Source organism: Cajanus cajan, chromosome 2, assembly GCF_000230855.2.
Source record: "Cajanus cajan strain Asha chromosome 2, NIPB_CcT2T_4, whole genome shotgun sequence".
Lineage (NCBI taxonomy): Eukaryota > Viridiplantae > Streptophyta > Magnoliopsida > Fabales > Fabaceae > Cajanus > Cajanus cajan.
Genome location: NC_138518.1, coordinates 44,309,185 through 44,326,393, shown reverse-complemented (window position 1 = coordinate 44,326,393; position 17,209 = coordinate 44,309,185). Strand labels below are relative to the sequence as shown.

The window sequence follows — 17,209 nt, the reverse complement described above, 5'->3', positions numbered from 1 at the left end:
TTCCTTTTGGTCAAACAAGTACTTAAGGCTTACTCCTACCCGAAGTACTAGAACTTACAGCACGGATAGGACCTCCAACTCCTTTATAAAAAGCAGCACGAGCACGGTTGTCACGATCATAAATGCTGCACTTATTGACCAGAGTGGGAAAGTGATATATCTCCTAATAGTTAATTGTAGTTTTTACTTCAGGACGCAGACCATTTACAAATTTTATGCATTTAGCTCTTTCACCACCCTCACCATGGTAGTGTGTACAATAACGAACCAAAGCATCAAATTTGGCAGCATACTCTGCCACTGTGTCGTTCCCTTGATTCAACTCAAGGAATTCCATTTCTTTCCGACTCTTCACATCATCCGGGAAATACTTCTCAAGGAAAGCTTTCTTAAAGTTGTCCCAATTCAAGTGCACCCCTCCATCAATCATCCTCCAAAGTGCTCCTTCCCACCAAAAGTGAGCATCAGCAGTCAACATGAAGGTGGCCAACTTCACCTTCTGATTGAGGGGACAATCCATAACATTGAAGATCTTCTCAATCTCCGTTAGCCAATTCATAGCAACATCTGGGTCATACCCTCCTTTAAAGGTAGGTGGGTGATTTCGTTGAAATTGCTCCAACTAGTTAGGAGCGACCTCAGCCCTATTGTTATTATTCATAGCTTGTGCTAATGCTTGAAGAGCATCAGCAATCACATGATCATTTCTACCAGCCATAGTCTAAGAAAATAATACAATTAATAAACATAATCAATCATCATACTAGCATACCAACAAGTTTCACAATCAGTTCAGTCCATCATTCATGTACCAAATAAGCATAGTAAACTCATAACTCACGGTCGATTAGATCGACCTGCTCTGATACCACTAAATGTGACACCCTCTACCCCAACATTAATAAACAATAAATGTAAACAATAATTTTTTTCTTTTTCTTTTTGAGTAAATAAAATCTTTCATAGTTGACAACCTCTTTCATGGATAAAATAATTGTCTCAATATCATAAGGTAGAAGATTCACATTCGTAACTCATAAATCATAAAAAGGTCAACACGTAAGTATCAAAACTCAAGAAATCATATAAAGGAAAATATAGATTAATTCCAGCAAAGGTGGCAGTGCCTCCTAGTTAGGAATTAATTTATAACTTTCAAATTATGTAATAAAAATAATATGACAAAGATACACATTTTGGTCTTTTATCAAGAATGTTCAAAATTACAAAAGAAGAGAAAATTAAAGCTTTTAAAACAATAACATCCCAAAATAAGCCTAGCTATGCCCGATGTCACATCCTATCAGAGCATGCCCAACTGAAGCCTTAAGCCTCATCACCAACATCCTCATGATGCTGATCATCTGCAAAATAATTTAAAATATATACAAGAACAACAAGGGAGTGAGAAACTTCTCACTCAGTTTTAGGTGAAGAAATAAAGGTTAGATAGCACCCACACACACAACAAATATAAGTCACATGTAAAAAATACACATACATCATCAATATTGTAACATCCCAAATTTTATTTAATGAAAAGAAATATTTTTTATGTATTTATTATGTGAATAAGTATTTTATTTATGTATTTTACTATTTACGTATACGTATTTTACTATTTATGTATACATATTTTTACTATTTATGTATATGTATTTTACTATTTACGAATACGTATTTATGAATTGTATTTTACTATTCATATGAATAGTAATTTTGAAAAAACGTAAGCGGCTTACGCAAAACTCAAATTATTTGGATGAATAGTATTTTACTATTCATGAATAGTAATTATATTATTATTTTAATGAATAGTATTTTACTATGCAATTGCACAGTGAAGGGGCGGCTGAAACGTGGACTGCGGATTCTTTCCGTTTCAAAATTTTAATTAATTTGAATATAATAATGAATAGTGCATAGTGCATAGTAATTTATAATATTATTTTAATGAATAGTGCATAGTGCATAGTAACTTCAAAAATTCTATAAATAGAGGCCTAAGGTTTTGAAAATTTAGAATTCTAGAGAGAAGGAAATTCTGGAGAAATAGAGAGAGAAAGTAAGAGAGAGAGAAGGAGAAAGAAAAGGAGGTTCTGCTCTAGTGCCTTGTTTAAGGAGAAAGAGGAAGAGATTCTGCCCTAATTCCGATTCCTTTTAAGGAAAGATAGAGAGGAGGAGATTCTGCCCAAATTTCTGTAAACCCAGGTAAGGGGGGAGTGGGAAACCTTGCTTGGGGGTGTAGAAATAATTGTTAAATAGTCTGTTTGTTGGATTGGCTCCCGATCCCTTGCCTGTTGTTTATTTCTTTGAATATGTATTATTGATGTGTTTTGTTTTATATCTTATTTATTTACATATTAGAATCTGTTATTTGAATGGAAGGCTAAGCCTCCTAAGTATTTATAAATTTGTAATCTATTATTTAAATGGAAGGCTGAGCCTCCTTATTATCTTATATTACCTTTTAAGCTTCCTACTTTACTTAAAAGATCTTAATATATTATTATTGAAAAATATGATACCTAAGCAACCTCTGGACTGTTGGATTGTTGGACTGTTGAACTATTGGACTGTTTGGACTGTTGGACTGTTTGGACTGTTGGACTATTGGACTATTAAATTGGATTATTGAAATAATTCTTAATTATGAAATATGAATATGATATGTGTAACATGCTAAAGGTTGAGTCTGTGAATGTATGACATGCATCATATGCACATATTACTCCAGGTGTGCCGCTGAGGCCGCATACCCACGACTAACAAGGTGTACCTTTGGGTCACCCACGATATGCTAACGAGGTGTATGAACACCAATGATAGGTGTACCTTAGGGTCACCGACAATTGTATAGGTGTGCCTTCGGGTCACCAATGATGATATGTGAACTTCCGTATGGCGCCACATGCATACATTAGTGAGTCAAGTCAAGAAAATCATTATACATAAGCATATATGTGAGATTGATTATATATGTGAATTATATTGCGTGTGTGTGTGCTATTTAACTTTTATTTCTATATCTGCAACTGAGTGAGAAGTTTCTCACTCCCTTGTCATTTTTGTGTGTATTTAAATTATGATGCAGATAATTAGCATGAGGCTGAGGATGTTGGTGGTGAAGCTTAGGCTTCTGTTTGGGTTTCGCTCTGATACCAAATGTAACAGCCCAAGCAACCCGCATGAGGATATTGTCCGCTTTGGCCCACGGCCTCACGGCTTTGTTCTCGGGAATGGCCAACACCACCCCAAAACGCGTCCTCAAGAGTAAGGTATCCACACCCATATATATGGCATGCTTCGTTCACCTTACTAGCCGATGTGGGACTTCACAAATGTAACAGCCCAAGCAACCCGCATGAGGATATTGTCCGCTTTGGCCCACGGCCTCACGGCTTTGTTCTCGGGAATGGCCAACACCACCCCAAAACGCGTCCTCAAGAGTAAGGTATCCACACCCATATATATGGCATGCTTCGTTCACCTTACTAGCCGATGTGGGACTTCACAAATATTACATATACACTCATTTATCATGCAACGATGTCATGGACTCGACTCAAAAATGCATGCATGTGGCGCCATACGGAAGTTTCACATATCATCACTGGTGACCCTAAGGTACACCTGGTTACATCACTAGTGACTCAAAGGTACACCTGGTTACATCACTGGTGACCCTAAGGTACACCTTGTTAGCATGTTACATCGTTGGTGACCCTAAGGTACACCTTGTTAGCAAGTTACATCGTGGATGACCCTAAGGTACACCTTATTAGCATGTTACATCGTGGGTGACCATAAGGTACACCTTATTAGCATGTTACATCATGGGTGACCCTAAGGTACACCTTATTAGCAGGTTACTTCGTGGGTGACCATAAGGTACACCTTATTAGCATGTTACATCGTGGGTATGCGGCCTCAGCGGCACACCTGGAGTAATATATGCATATGATGCATGTCATACATACATAATCTCATTGACTCAACATTTAACTTATTACATAATTTTATTTAGTACATCATGTCATTATTTTTCATATTCTCATAATCATAACTTGTCTCAATAGTCCATTCTTAGGTCTCATGTCATTTTTCTATATTTCACAAGGTATGTCATCAATACTTCTCATAAGGTCCGCACAGGAATTCACAGAGAACATTCTTTTTCATATTAAAACTTATTTATTTTTAACATTAATTACGTATTCATTTATTACTTTCAAGGAACAAAGTAACAAGGAACAAAGTAACAAGGAACAAAATAACAAGGAACAAAGTAGACCAAATAGAAAAAACAGAACAACAGGCAAGGGATTGGGGGTCAATCCGACAATCAAACTATCCAACAATTATCCCCACACCCCCAAGCGAGGTTTCTCACGCCCCCCTTACCTGGATAAGCGGAGTTGAAACTTGGGCAGGGCCTCCTCCTCTGGATTCCCTATTTCCTTCCCTCTCTCTTTCTCTCTCTCTCTCTCTCTCTCTCTCTCTCTCTCTTTCTTTCTTTCTTTCTTTCTTTCTTTCTCTCTCTAAGATTTCACTTTCTTATTTTGTATAAAATTTTCACCCCCTGCCCCTATTTATAGGCATCCTGGCGCACCCGGAACGGCCCGTACTGATGTCGGAACGGCCCGTTCCGGAACCTTCAAATATACGTAAAATTCTCAACTGGAACGGCCCGTTCCAAAATCGGAACGACCAATTTCCAAAAAGCAGAACGTCCCGTTCTGAAATCAGAACGTCCCGTTCTGAAATCAGAACGTCCCGTTCTGAAATCAGAACGCCCCGTTCTGGGATCCACGTTAACACACATTGACTATAGTTGGAACGGCCCGTTTCCAACTTAATTTTCTAGGCATTTTTCTTACACTGGAACGGCCCATTTCACTTTGGGAACGGCCCGTTCCGGAAAAACCCAAATAGGCCATTTTACACATTTGGAACGGCCCGTTCCATTTTGGAACGACCCGTTCTGCTTCCTCAAAAACAGTTTATTTTCATTGTTTGGAACGACCCATTCCACTTTTGGAACACCCGTTCCAGCCTAAAAATAGAATTTTATATAAAAATTTTCGTAAATAATTTAAATTATTATAAACCCTTACAATCTTTTATAAAAATCCTTTTTATTAACTAAAACAACTATAAGAAAATAATCTTCATAAACATAAAAAATAAATAATAGTAAATATTGCATTAGTAGAAAATTTGGGGTGTTACAGTTCTGGCCACTCGTGATGCCTATAAATAGAGCGCTCTGGCACTCCCAAAAAGCACACTTTTCAGTTCTGACTTCTTTCAGTTCTGACTTCTTTCAGTTCTGACTTCTTGTCCTTCTACATTTTCTGAAGACCGAGGGGAACCTAGAGGAGAAGACCAACCAGATCCTGCTTTAGTTTCAGTTATTGCTTATCGAAGTACGGGGAAAAATGAAATTATTTGTATGCAAAGTTACATAAAGGAATTGGGTAGAGGACGAAGCTCGTAGGATTAAGAGTAATTTTATAATTATTTATGTTTGGAGATTTATTGGTATTTATGAGATTCTGTATGTGTTAATGATTATGAATATATAATTAATTTGTAAAAATGATGATCTGGGAGAGAGAACGAAATTGTAGAAAAATGTTTGTGAGTTAGATTTTGGGAAAATTTGGGGTTTTACTATTTGAGTTGAGATTCTATTAAATTAGTGATTCAATTGAGTGTTATATTAATTTATAAATGTTATTATTATATTATATGGTAAAAATTGATGATCTAGAAGTGAATTCATGGTGAATTGCTTGATGGGTATATGAACCACTATTTTGTTGGACTTATCTATTGTGTGTATGTAATATGAAATTGAATTATGAGATAAGATGTATTGAATGTGAATATGATTGTGGTTCCTCACACTAATGATCAAGGATGGCACGACCCTTGGGTAAGTGATGCTACAAGGACGGCGTGACCTTGGCATAGTGTGGGATGAGTGAGGCAATTAACACGTATCACTTATGTCAAATGTGGCATGGCCTTGACATAGGGTTAATTGTAAGATTTGTGTGGATTATGAATGTGATTGTGGTTCCTCACACTAATGACCAGGGATGGCATGACCGTTGGGTAAGTGATGCTACATGGACGACGTGACCTTGACATAGTGTGGGATGAGTGAGCAATTAACCCGTATCACTTATGTCAGTTGGGAAGTTTTAAAAACTTAAATTTATGAAACGTTTATAATACACGAGCATACACTTACACATGTCCCTCCTCCTTCCCCTGTATCCAAGTTTTCCTAAATCTTAGTCACATTTATTCACCATCTTTGAGCCCTAACCATCTTCTACCATTGAACAAAAAACTCCTACTTGTCACACAAAACATGATTCACATCACTGTTCAGCCGCGACTTGCCATCGTCACGGAAATTACCCATCAACATTCAACGCGGCTTGCCATCGTGGCAGATAGAAGATGGAGTATTGCTCTACTTGCAGAAGCATGCTATAGTGTGAACTGTCAATTATGGTTCACCACTCTAGATTTAAAATGTTATTTTTAAATATATAAACATATATATATATAAACATATATATATATATATATATATATATATATATATATATATTTGTTTGTCCTTTCAAATAGTAAAAAGTAGAGAGTGATGATCAATGTTGACTAGAAGGGATAGAGGAGATGAGAGAATAGAAAAGAGGAGGCGGTGGAGAAAAAAAAAGGGAGTAACAAGGGAAGGAGTAGAGAAGTATTGGGTTATTAGAGATTTAATTATTTAATTTCATCTAATTTGTTAAATTAATCTAAGGATTATATTTAATCATCTTGTCTCTCACAATAAATTACACTCTCATCTGATACACTCCGTATATATATATGTCTTATTATAGGACATGAGAGAAGTAATGTATTGGATTATAAATAAAAATAACTAATTATTAAAATTAAAATTTAAATATAGACATTCTTTTACAAAATTATTACTCTTAAAAGTTATCAACATTATTAGTACCCACATCACCACTGCCACTATTATTCCTTTGCCACTGTCATTGTTGTTGTCACTTTCACTATCAACGTTGCAATTATATATTCATTGTTATCATTGTTATTATTGTTATTATTATCACTATCATTATTGTTGTTGTTGGAGACGGTGCTGGTAATAACTATATTGTTACTAACATCACCATTATTACCACCATCACTGTTATCACTATTAGAAAGATATCTACAACTTACTGTATGGATTAAGCATGTTCTGTTAGAAAAATAAAATCTTAATCTATAACTTATAATAATAAAAACATATATCTTATAGTTATTGTTACCAAATTATTAAATATATAACAAGGTATTTAGATATTTTTAAAAATAGAGAGTTCTTTTAGTCTTAGTCCTACATTAAGTTCATTAGATAATGGAACATTAAAAGACATTTTATATGTAAGATTAGGGATCATTTTCTTTATTATTATACTTAGTTCCTTTATTGAAACCCAATAAAATAAATTTATTATAACTCTTAATAACCAATTATTATTTTATAACAATTTTTTATAATCAAACAATAAATTAGATTAATAGAATAATTAAATTAAAGGTAAATTCTTATATGACTGAGATAATATCTTTCCAAAATGCTGAACAATAAATTATATAAACAATTGGACATAGGTTAAAAAACAAAAGGAACAAAAGAAAAAATAAATAAATAAAGATATGAACTTACCTGAAGCCATATAATCAATGGTTCCAGCAACCATTGTTGGATACGATGAGTCATAGAGGAGGAATCGAGCTGTTCCAAAGTAAGAAACTGTGGACTCCCACTGTTAATTAAAGACATTGTTGGCTAATACGTCTCTTTGGACTATTGGAGGGTGCAATCTTTGGTGACGATATGACAAACCAAGTGCAGTGCCTTTCACCATGTTAACCCTCTTTCTCCAATCCAAATATTCCATTGCTTCTGCATCATCAAACAAAATAGAAAACAAGCTTCCTTTCTCCATGTAGTCGCAGATTAGAAACATATCATTCTTTGGAGCAAACAAAATCGATAGAGCCTCACAATACGTCGATGCTTTATTTATGATAATACTTTGACCTCGTTTCAGGAACAACAATTCAGGAATGGAGCCTTGAATGTAATTGTGAGAGATGCCGAGGCACTTTAATTGGGTAAGATTTCCTAGTGAAATAGATAAGTGAGTTTAGAAAGATTACCAATTTCAGGGGGAATAGTACCTATAGCTAGTTCACCATTGGAGACCCATAGCAATTCTAAATTCCCCAGAGAAGTTAAATGTTGCTAATTTGAATCGTTCTTGTTAAATGCTTAGATGTGATTGAGATTGTCATTGCAAACTATACCGTCCCACGAACAAATATTGTGTATGTGAATCTGACTGTGATTGGTTCCACCACTCACTATTAACTATTGCGTTTGGTTCCAATCGAAGCTGCTATGGTGTAGGTGAAGAACCTGCATTCATTACAGTCCCCACAATAACCAATCCATAAATTGCAACAAAGATTACTCCATAGAAATTAGAAACAAAAAACTGCATCTTTTGTGGGCGAAAATATTTGAAATTGGCGAACAGCTTCATAGATTTTGTCCGAAACTAAACTGTTGTTATGCTATGCGACTAAAATGATAGTTGGTTGTTTTTTATTCTCCCACCCTCTTAGTTAAGGTTAAAAATGGCATTGGCAGTAATTTTTTCTTCACCAATTTTCTAAGTGTGTGTTTGCTTCCGATTTTGGACGTGAAAATTCACGTTTACAAGAAGCAAAAAATTCAAGCTTCCACGTAAATTTGATTGTAAACGTGAAAAGAGAAAGAAAAATCACGTTCATAAATCAAAACCAAACACGCACTAAGATTTTGTTTTAAACAAATCTGGTTTAGTTGGAAAGTAAATAAAATTTTATCAAAGAATTTTTGTGAATGATTGAACTCAGATCTTATCCGAACAATTCAATTTTAAATTCGACACATTAATCATTTATCTTCAACTCTTTATCTGGATAAATAATAATTTCTCACTACCCATCTTGATTATTGTAGATATTTATAAATTATATATAACTATTTATGAATATATCCTTATGTAAATATTTTTTAAAATATAAAAATTTAAATAAAAAATATTAATAAAACAAAATTAAAAATAAATAGTTTTAAAACATATATTTATATTAAGAATTAATTTTGTAAAATATATTTGTACTCAAATTATTAATTATAATACACATATTTATTATAAAAATAAAATAAAATAATTATTTTTATATATAATTGAGTATTTTTCAAATATTTAAAATATAAATACTTACAAACACGAGTAATATATTATTTATAATGAATTTTATCTGTATATATGTGCAGGAATGGTAATTTATTTTACTTTTATATATTTGCCCATATGTGCGGATATAGGTATTTTTTCCATCTTACATGCATAAATATAGGATTCGATGGTTTGCTCCTGCATGGGCACTAGATTAAGCAGCTGTCACCCATTGCTTTACATGGAGTTTAGAGTCTGAGTTCAACTCGGCTTAATTAATTCAGTTCCACTTATAATATTTGGTTTAATTTGTAACTTAATTCAAATTTAACATAAATCATTTTTTTTAGTTTGAATTTGATTCAACTCGTTAACTCAAATTACATAGATAATAATTATTTTTTGAATTTTATATTTTAAAATTTTAATTTAATAATAAATTTTAGATAAAGAGATTGTTTAATTTTTTTGAAAGATAAAATATAACTTATTTTATTAGTTTTGTAAGGTTACACGATATGATTTTAAAATAAATATAATTACAATCAAAGTTGATATCAATAAAAACTACTCCACCTTGTTCAAAATAGTAGAAAACCTAATATATAACTTTGAAATTTTAAAGTATGCACTTTTTTTTATTATTATTAACTTATAACTAAATTTAGAATATTTTTTAAATTTCAATAAATTAAAATTAAATAAAAAATTAATTATATAAATTATATATATTTACATGTCAAACTGATTTATAAACCAAACAAACTGAACTATACGTACACTACTAGAAAAATTAAAATTAGAGAGGGAACAAATCCGTCACTAATTTTGATAAAATCCGTCACAAATCAATTAGTGACGGAATTTGTGACGGAAATAATTCCGTCACAAAATTTGGCGTCACAAAATATTTAGTGACGGATTATTTTTTCCGTCACAATTAGTGACGGAATTAAGGCATCACAAACAGTATAATTTCCGTCACTAATTTCTAATAATAAATGTTTAGAAATTAATAAAAATCCGTCGCAATTTGTGAAGGATTAAATCCCTCGCAATTTGTGAGGGATTAAATCCGTCACAAACTGTGATGACTTTAATTAAGTAGAATCCGTCGCAAATTGTGACGGATTTAATCCCTCGCAGTTTGTGAGGGATTAAATCCCTCGCAAATTGTGAAGGATTAAATCCGTCACAAACTGTGATGACTTTAATTAAGTAGAATCCGTCGCAAATTGTGACGGATTTAATCCCTCGCAGTTTGTGAGGGATTAAATCCCTCGCAAATTGTGAGGGATTAAATCCCTCACAAATTGTGAGGGATTAAATCCCTCACTAACTGGGATGAATCCCTCACTAACTGTTGATGACTAAACTTGAGGGAACCATTTGTTTTTAAGAGTCTGGTAATCGATTACGTATACATGTAATCGATTACCAGACAATGGAAAATCATGTATTCAAAATTTACTTATTAAAAGGTTCTCTGGTAATCGATTACCTATTTATTGTAATCGATTACCAGAGCCTATTATTTAAACAATTTCAATCAAAACAAAAATATCAAGTTTTTTTTTATGAAAATGCATGATATCATTTAAAATGAAGATAAAAGAACAATACAGACATCAAGAGGAGTTCCCAAGATTAATGATGTGCTTAATCGGCAAGACAACACATGAAAAATAATGAATGACCTCTATCAGTGTAACTATGACAATAAAGCTTCATTGGAGTATATCCATAGCCATGATACTTTTCATCATTTAGAGATCAAAATCCACAAGGCACACATTTAGGCAAAGAAACCCCTTCAAACAATACACATGAAGCAACCTAATTTTACTAAGCTAGATTGCTTATATAGTGATGACCTTATACCTATCTACCAAACATACAATTAATAGAGGCAACATGTTCCAAATCAAATCATACAAAAATTCAAATATAGTCTCAGAGATAACAGACCTTAGATGGACCCTCCAAAACCTTGACAGTATCATTAACCAATATAGTCTTCCTCATCGTCGTTGTTGTCTTTCTCCTCTTCACAACCTCATTAAATATAAGGATAAGAATATGAATTAGATTCCAAGAAGCATTTAATGACTAGTGATTTTCTCATGTGTTTGTAATGGATATATTTTGTTAGAAAACAATCTCAAACTAAAAAAAAATAAAGAATGGACAATTTGTTAGAAAGCATCATGAACAACCTTTGATTTCATGCATGTCTCTAGATTATTGTATTAACACTATATATGAACCTTTGCAGGTGGCCAGGTGAATTACGTCTTAGCTTTAAGGCATTACAAGTTGTAGATACAATTAAGAAACAGAAATCATCTTGTTCCAAGACCCAAGAAGCAATTGATCAGATCAGACAGGAAATTGAGAGTTTTTCAGACACAATGCAGTCAGTGAAGAACGCTGGCCATGGACTTGGTTATAAAATTTTTCTAAATGAGCTTAAGGCTAGTTTACTTAAAATTGCTCTGGTTAGTCAAATGGAAGGTACACAGAAGGAGCTAAATGTAGCACTCAGCAAGTATGGGAAATTTCTTGAGAAATATTTCAACTCTGATATATCCAAGGCTTACAGAAATATTGACATTGATATAGAGAGAATATAGTTTGTACTGGGTGGTAGAAAGAAAGTTGAGGCAACCAATGGAAATGTTTGGTAGGATAGCTTAGGAGACTAAAATTTGAAGATCCATGTCTATGAAATAGTATTGAGCACCAAATTTTTGTAGTAAAGAACCGAAGATTCCAATGTTTTGTGGAAGATTGTTTCTGAAAATACTTATAAGAGGGAATGACATGAAGAAAGTAGAAGATTTTAAATTAAAGTTTAATGGTAATTTTTTTTTGTATTAATTGAAGTTTATAACTTCAAGAAGTCTTAGACCTTTCTTTAGGGTATTCCTGTATCTCAATGGTTTACTTCCCAAGAAAAATGAATCTTGCTAGAATTAGCGTAAGTAAAAAAGAATTGAGCTTATGCATTGTTTTCAAACCTAAAGATGAGTGGTGTATTATTGGAAGTATATGAAATTATGCATGTTAGTCAAGAGATCTACTGCATGTCTTTTCTTACCTAAAGATGAGTGGTGTATTCTTACCACTTTCATTTGAGATCTCAAATCAGTATGTTCCTATTTCTCATAAAATTCCATATACTTAAAAATGTTGTAAGTCAATTAAATTAAAATGACGTTATGTATCAAATTTCTAAAGACTAGGTCTATGGATACATTTTCTTTTGAAAAATAGAGGAAACCTTATTTGAACAGTCAATTTGATTGATAATTCGAATGTGCGAAAGTCATACAGTAGAAAATAAGATTGGATCAGTTTGAATAATATGATATAATGTAAGGAAAAAAATGATAGGACTGAATATTAGCTTCCAGTTATACAAATATCTTTAAAGTAGAATAATAAAAACAGGACTCAATTTTTAAATCACGGCCTAATTGTGTGCAGCTAAGTAAACTTTTTTATATACTATCATCTACTAATTCTTTATGTTAATATCTCATTTAACTAAAAATGTTTTGAAATTAAGTTCAAATCATTTCAAATCTATTTTAAAATGCATTTTTTTAATATTTTTTTTAAAAAAAACTTGCAAGCACTCTATTGCTTCTATATTTACTATTCTTGATCAAAAATCAAGAATAGACCCCAAGGATGAGTCTGGAATGACACTGCCAGAGGTGAAGGGAGAGATTGAGTTTCACCAAGTCACTTTCAAGTATCCAACCAGGCCTAAGGTTCTTGTATTCAAAGATCTTTCTTTGACCATTCATGCAGGAGAGGTAAACTAACTAAATAATATATTGGTTTGATTGGTTTGATGCATAAATATCATCATAGGAACACATGATTCAATATGGCAAACTTTCTTAAGGGAGAATCTAAGAGTTTTATTACACTGATCAAACAATTGCTCTAGTAAACAAAAAAGGAATGTCAGTTACCTTATGAAAGACAACAGTGCGCCCAAAACCAGCCAACTCAGCAGTACAACAATGGTCCCACAAGCTTTTTCCAATTTGCACAGCAGCAAGGCCCACACCTCTAGCAGCACCCAAAACCAGCAACACCTGTAACACAATTCCACAACACAAAGAGAAGAGACAGTATAATAAACATTCCCACAAACATTCTATCTAATTTAATAATTTAAGGAGGTTTTAAAAACCTCTGCAAAATAACCTCTATTATTTAATATTTTTTTTGTAGTGAATATATCACACTACAAGGGTACTAATTGAAATCCAGCAAGACTATAAAATCTCCTATGCACCAATTAATAGATAAAAATAGTTCACTCTAATAATCAAGTAAACAGGTTGATGATTACAAAATTGAATAAATATGCACCTTTCAGTCTGCCATTCAGCACCGAAGAAATTAGGACATATAACCGAAAGATGCACAAGGAACTGCCATAATCATGATGGCATTGCAGTAAATTAAGAAATCAATGCATGAACAATCAACAGTTTTGATCATATTCTTGAAATCGTCTCTTGAAATCTACAACAATTTTCATTTCTTCATCTTTGCTATGTTTGCGATTCCTCCAATCAGCATTAAGGAACCCGGCCAGAACCTGATTCATGTTTACAAGTGTAAACTCTTACTAATAAATACAAAGATTTTCTCTCCAAAAAAAAAATAGAAAGAGTTGCAATCTTATAACAAAAACATCTAATCATTGAAGACCTCTTCTTAAAAAGGAAATTGTTAAGAAATATATTGATACGATTCTATATTTGCTCAGTGCATCCCTATTGGACAGATACCTCACGACCAAATTGGGCAGGAAATCTCTCTTTCTCTTCAACATGATGCAGCAGAATTGTGCCACCTGGGATTTGAGCATAGAAGAAGCTTGAATCCCCATCAATTTACGTCTTTAAAAACTCTCTTCCATCAGAAATGCTATCAACTGGGTTGCATTAAAGACCATCAGAAATTCAATAATAAAAATGAATGGGCCCCATGAATCACAATTTGCCGCTCTTCTTGTTTAGAACCTACATCAAACAGTTAGTGGGCAAAACCAATCACACTGAAAAAATAAAATCTGCATAGCCAACAACATCCCCAACACATACATGCAGTTATACGCCACATAGAGCCTCAACGAGTACCTCCCCGTGACCAGCAGCTCCAACACATAAAGCGGCACCAGGTTGATTATAAACACATAACCCCCCACGCCGAAACCATGTAGAAATACCCAAACGCCGAGCCCAAAGCCCACGCCAGCGACCCAGTATTCACAGCCTTCACAAAGAGGTAAAACGTGAGCAAGAGGGCGAAGATTGCGACCCCCTCATTGTCGTAGGAGCCAGCAACGGAGCGGGAGATGTAGCCGGGGCAGATCGCGATGAGCGCGGCGGCAACGAGGCCGGCACCGGAGTCCCAAACCTCCTTGGCGAAGAAGTAAGCGACGAGGGTGGTGTTGGAGGCGAAGAAGAGGGCGGTGAGGACGCAGACCTCGCGGATGTGGACTGCGAGGCGGAAGAGGCGGAGGGAAAGGAGAACTAAGCAATTAGGTTTAGGGGTTTCTTTTTGGAAATGTACGAGAGAAAGGAAAGTGAATGATTTCCAGATTTTTTTTGGGTAGAAATTTGAGAGGGAAAAAATTAATTTACTCTAATTTTTTATATTTTAAAGAGGGAAAAAATAATTTAAGCGGGAAAATGAAAATTTTAATTAGAAGAGGTCATAAACCTCCATAGATTAAGTAAAAAAAAAAATTGAACTTTTCAACTTTGCAACGTTAAATCAAATTCTTAAATTTTTAATAATTTACAAAAAATTTTAAAAATCTTTACAAAATAACCTCTCTTATTTAGCATTTTTTTTAGTGCAATCAGCTATTATTTGCAAGCAATATTAATATCCTTCCAACAAAGTATTAATATTTCTAATTAATTAAGATTCAATTTAATTTATAGTTTTAAGTTTTTAAAATTTCTTAAAGAATTTTTTAAATAATTAATAAAATGAATATCTACTTAATAAATAATAAAAGACAAAAAATGGGAATTCAAATTTCAAAATTCATTTAGTTAAATTTGAGAGAAAAATAAGTTTAGTTTAGAAACAAATAATAATGACATCTTTAAAAATAGAACAATGTCATATTTTACATATACATGAGTTTTGATTTGTAGGATAATTGATAATTATAAAATGTCAAGAAATAATTCTTATAACGAGGATGAGAAAATGACATGAAAGATAAAGTAGTTTTTAAATTAAAAAGAATAAAAAATAATTTCAAAAAAATAATAAGGATAAAAAAGTAAAAAGAATAAAAAAAAGACTTACAAACTGAGTTATTTCAATTAATTTATAAAAATAAATTATAAACACTCATACTAAACAAGCTTATTTAATCGAATTAGCTTCTCTCAAACACAATCTAGATCGACAGATTTAAAAAAAAAATCACTCTTAAGTATACCATATAACAACTCTCTGGTAGTATTGATTATTATTCTCAAATAACAACCGAGTGATTTGAAAAGATTAGAGTTAGTTCTTAAAATATTTTAATATTGATCATTCAATTAAATAAATTAAATTCACATAATCAAGTCAAGAGATCAAAGTAATTGTTAAATATGTTTTTATCTTCATTGTGAAATTTAAAATATAAAAAAAAAAAGAAATTAATATATATATATATAACAACACATAAATTTAGAAAAATTAAATCTAACTATATATAATTTTTTATTCATATTTATCACCCGATTATATAAAAATTGAAAATGAAATCAAGATAAATAAATTCAGAAGATAAAATCCAGAAAATCAATCTAATTCTAAATTTTTTGTTATATTTATAGCCTAATTCTAAAAGAAATATGGAAATAGAGGATACTCATCACTCATTTAAGTAAACATTGAAATTGAAATCAAAACAAATCTAGAAAGATCAAACAAATTCTAAAAAAGAATATTTTTGTTAAAATTTAAATTCATATTTTTTACTATAAATGAAAATATATAATATAGTATGTGACAAATTATAATGCATATAACAATTTAAGAAAAAAATAGTGAAAATAAAAATAATTTAATTGGAAATAATGTTATAATTAAATTTATATTGACAATGAATGAAATAAATGAAAAATATAATAGATTGTGTGGCAAATTATAAAATTGTCTAAATCCTCAATTCTAGCAGATAAATTGACTATTTGTTTGAAATTTATTGTCTTGGAAACTTTTTCTTTGTCATATGAAAATATTTTGCACACATTAAAATTAAAAACAAGATTTTCTACTAAATATTATCTTATATTAATTTTTAAAATTATTAAATATTTAAAAATTAGCTAATATTTATTTTTATAAAATTTATTTTAAAAATCTCAACATATAAATATATTTTTAAAATTAATTTTATCATGATGGAATCAAATTATCATATCTAACCTAATAATTTAAAATTTGAGATATTTGAATTGACTTAATTATCCAAACAAAATATTTTAAGAATGATAGAAATTGAAATCAAAGTAATTCAAATACCAAGAATTTAAAATTCCTTGAATTTGTAAAATTCTTCATCCAAACACACCATAAGAGAATGCAATCTTGAATTTGTAAAATTCTTCATCCAAACACACCATAAGAGAATGCAATTGTAAGAGACAATTATATGAGTAAGATGTTTATTGTATGAATTAGAATACTATGTAGGCTCTTAAGAGAATCCTGAGAGAAACAAACAAACTATGCAAGTTTATATTTTGCTTTTTGATTGTTCTGTTGTATTCCTTGTTGCAAGACATGTATGAATATCTATTTAATTCCACAAATACATGAGTTTTGATTTGAATTAAACATGT

The 17,209-nt window shown here is 32.0% G+C and overlaps 1 long non-coding RNA gene across 5 annotated transcripts; it reads right to left on the bottom strand.

Moving 5' to 3' along the window:
• Positions 1–546: 546 nt before the first annotated feature.
• LOC145954278 (uncharacterized) lies at positions 547–14,961 on the bottom strand. Of its 5 annotated transcripts, none has more exons than XR_014431472.1 (7): positions 14,450–14,961; positions 14,135–14,368; positions 13,710–13,941; positions 13,304–13,429; positions 11,286–11,372; positions 7,751–8,506; positions 4,463–5,375 (listed from the first exon to the last, which is right to left on the bottom strand). It is a non-coding gene; the product is annotated as an uncharacterized LOC145954278 (long non-coding RNA). The 5 variants fall into 5 exon arrangements; XR_014431474.1 differs by having other exon boundaries at positions 14,135–14,280; XR_014431473.1 differs by having other exon boundaries at positions 7,751–8,212; positions 8,395–8,506; positions 14,135–14,960.
• Between the last annotated feature and the right edge of the window lie 2,248 nt (positions 14,962–17,209).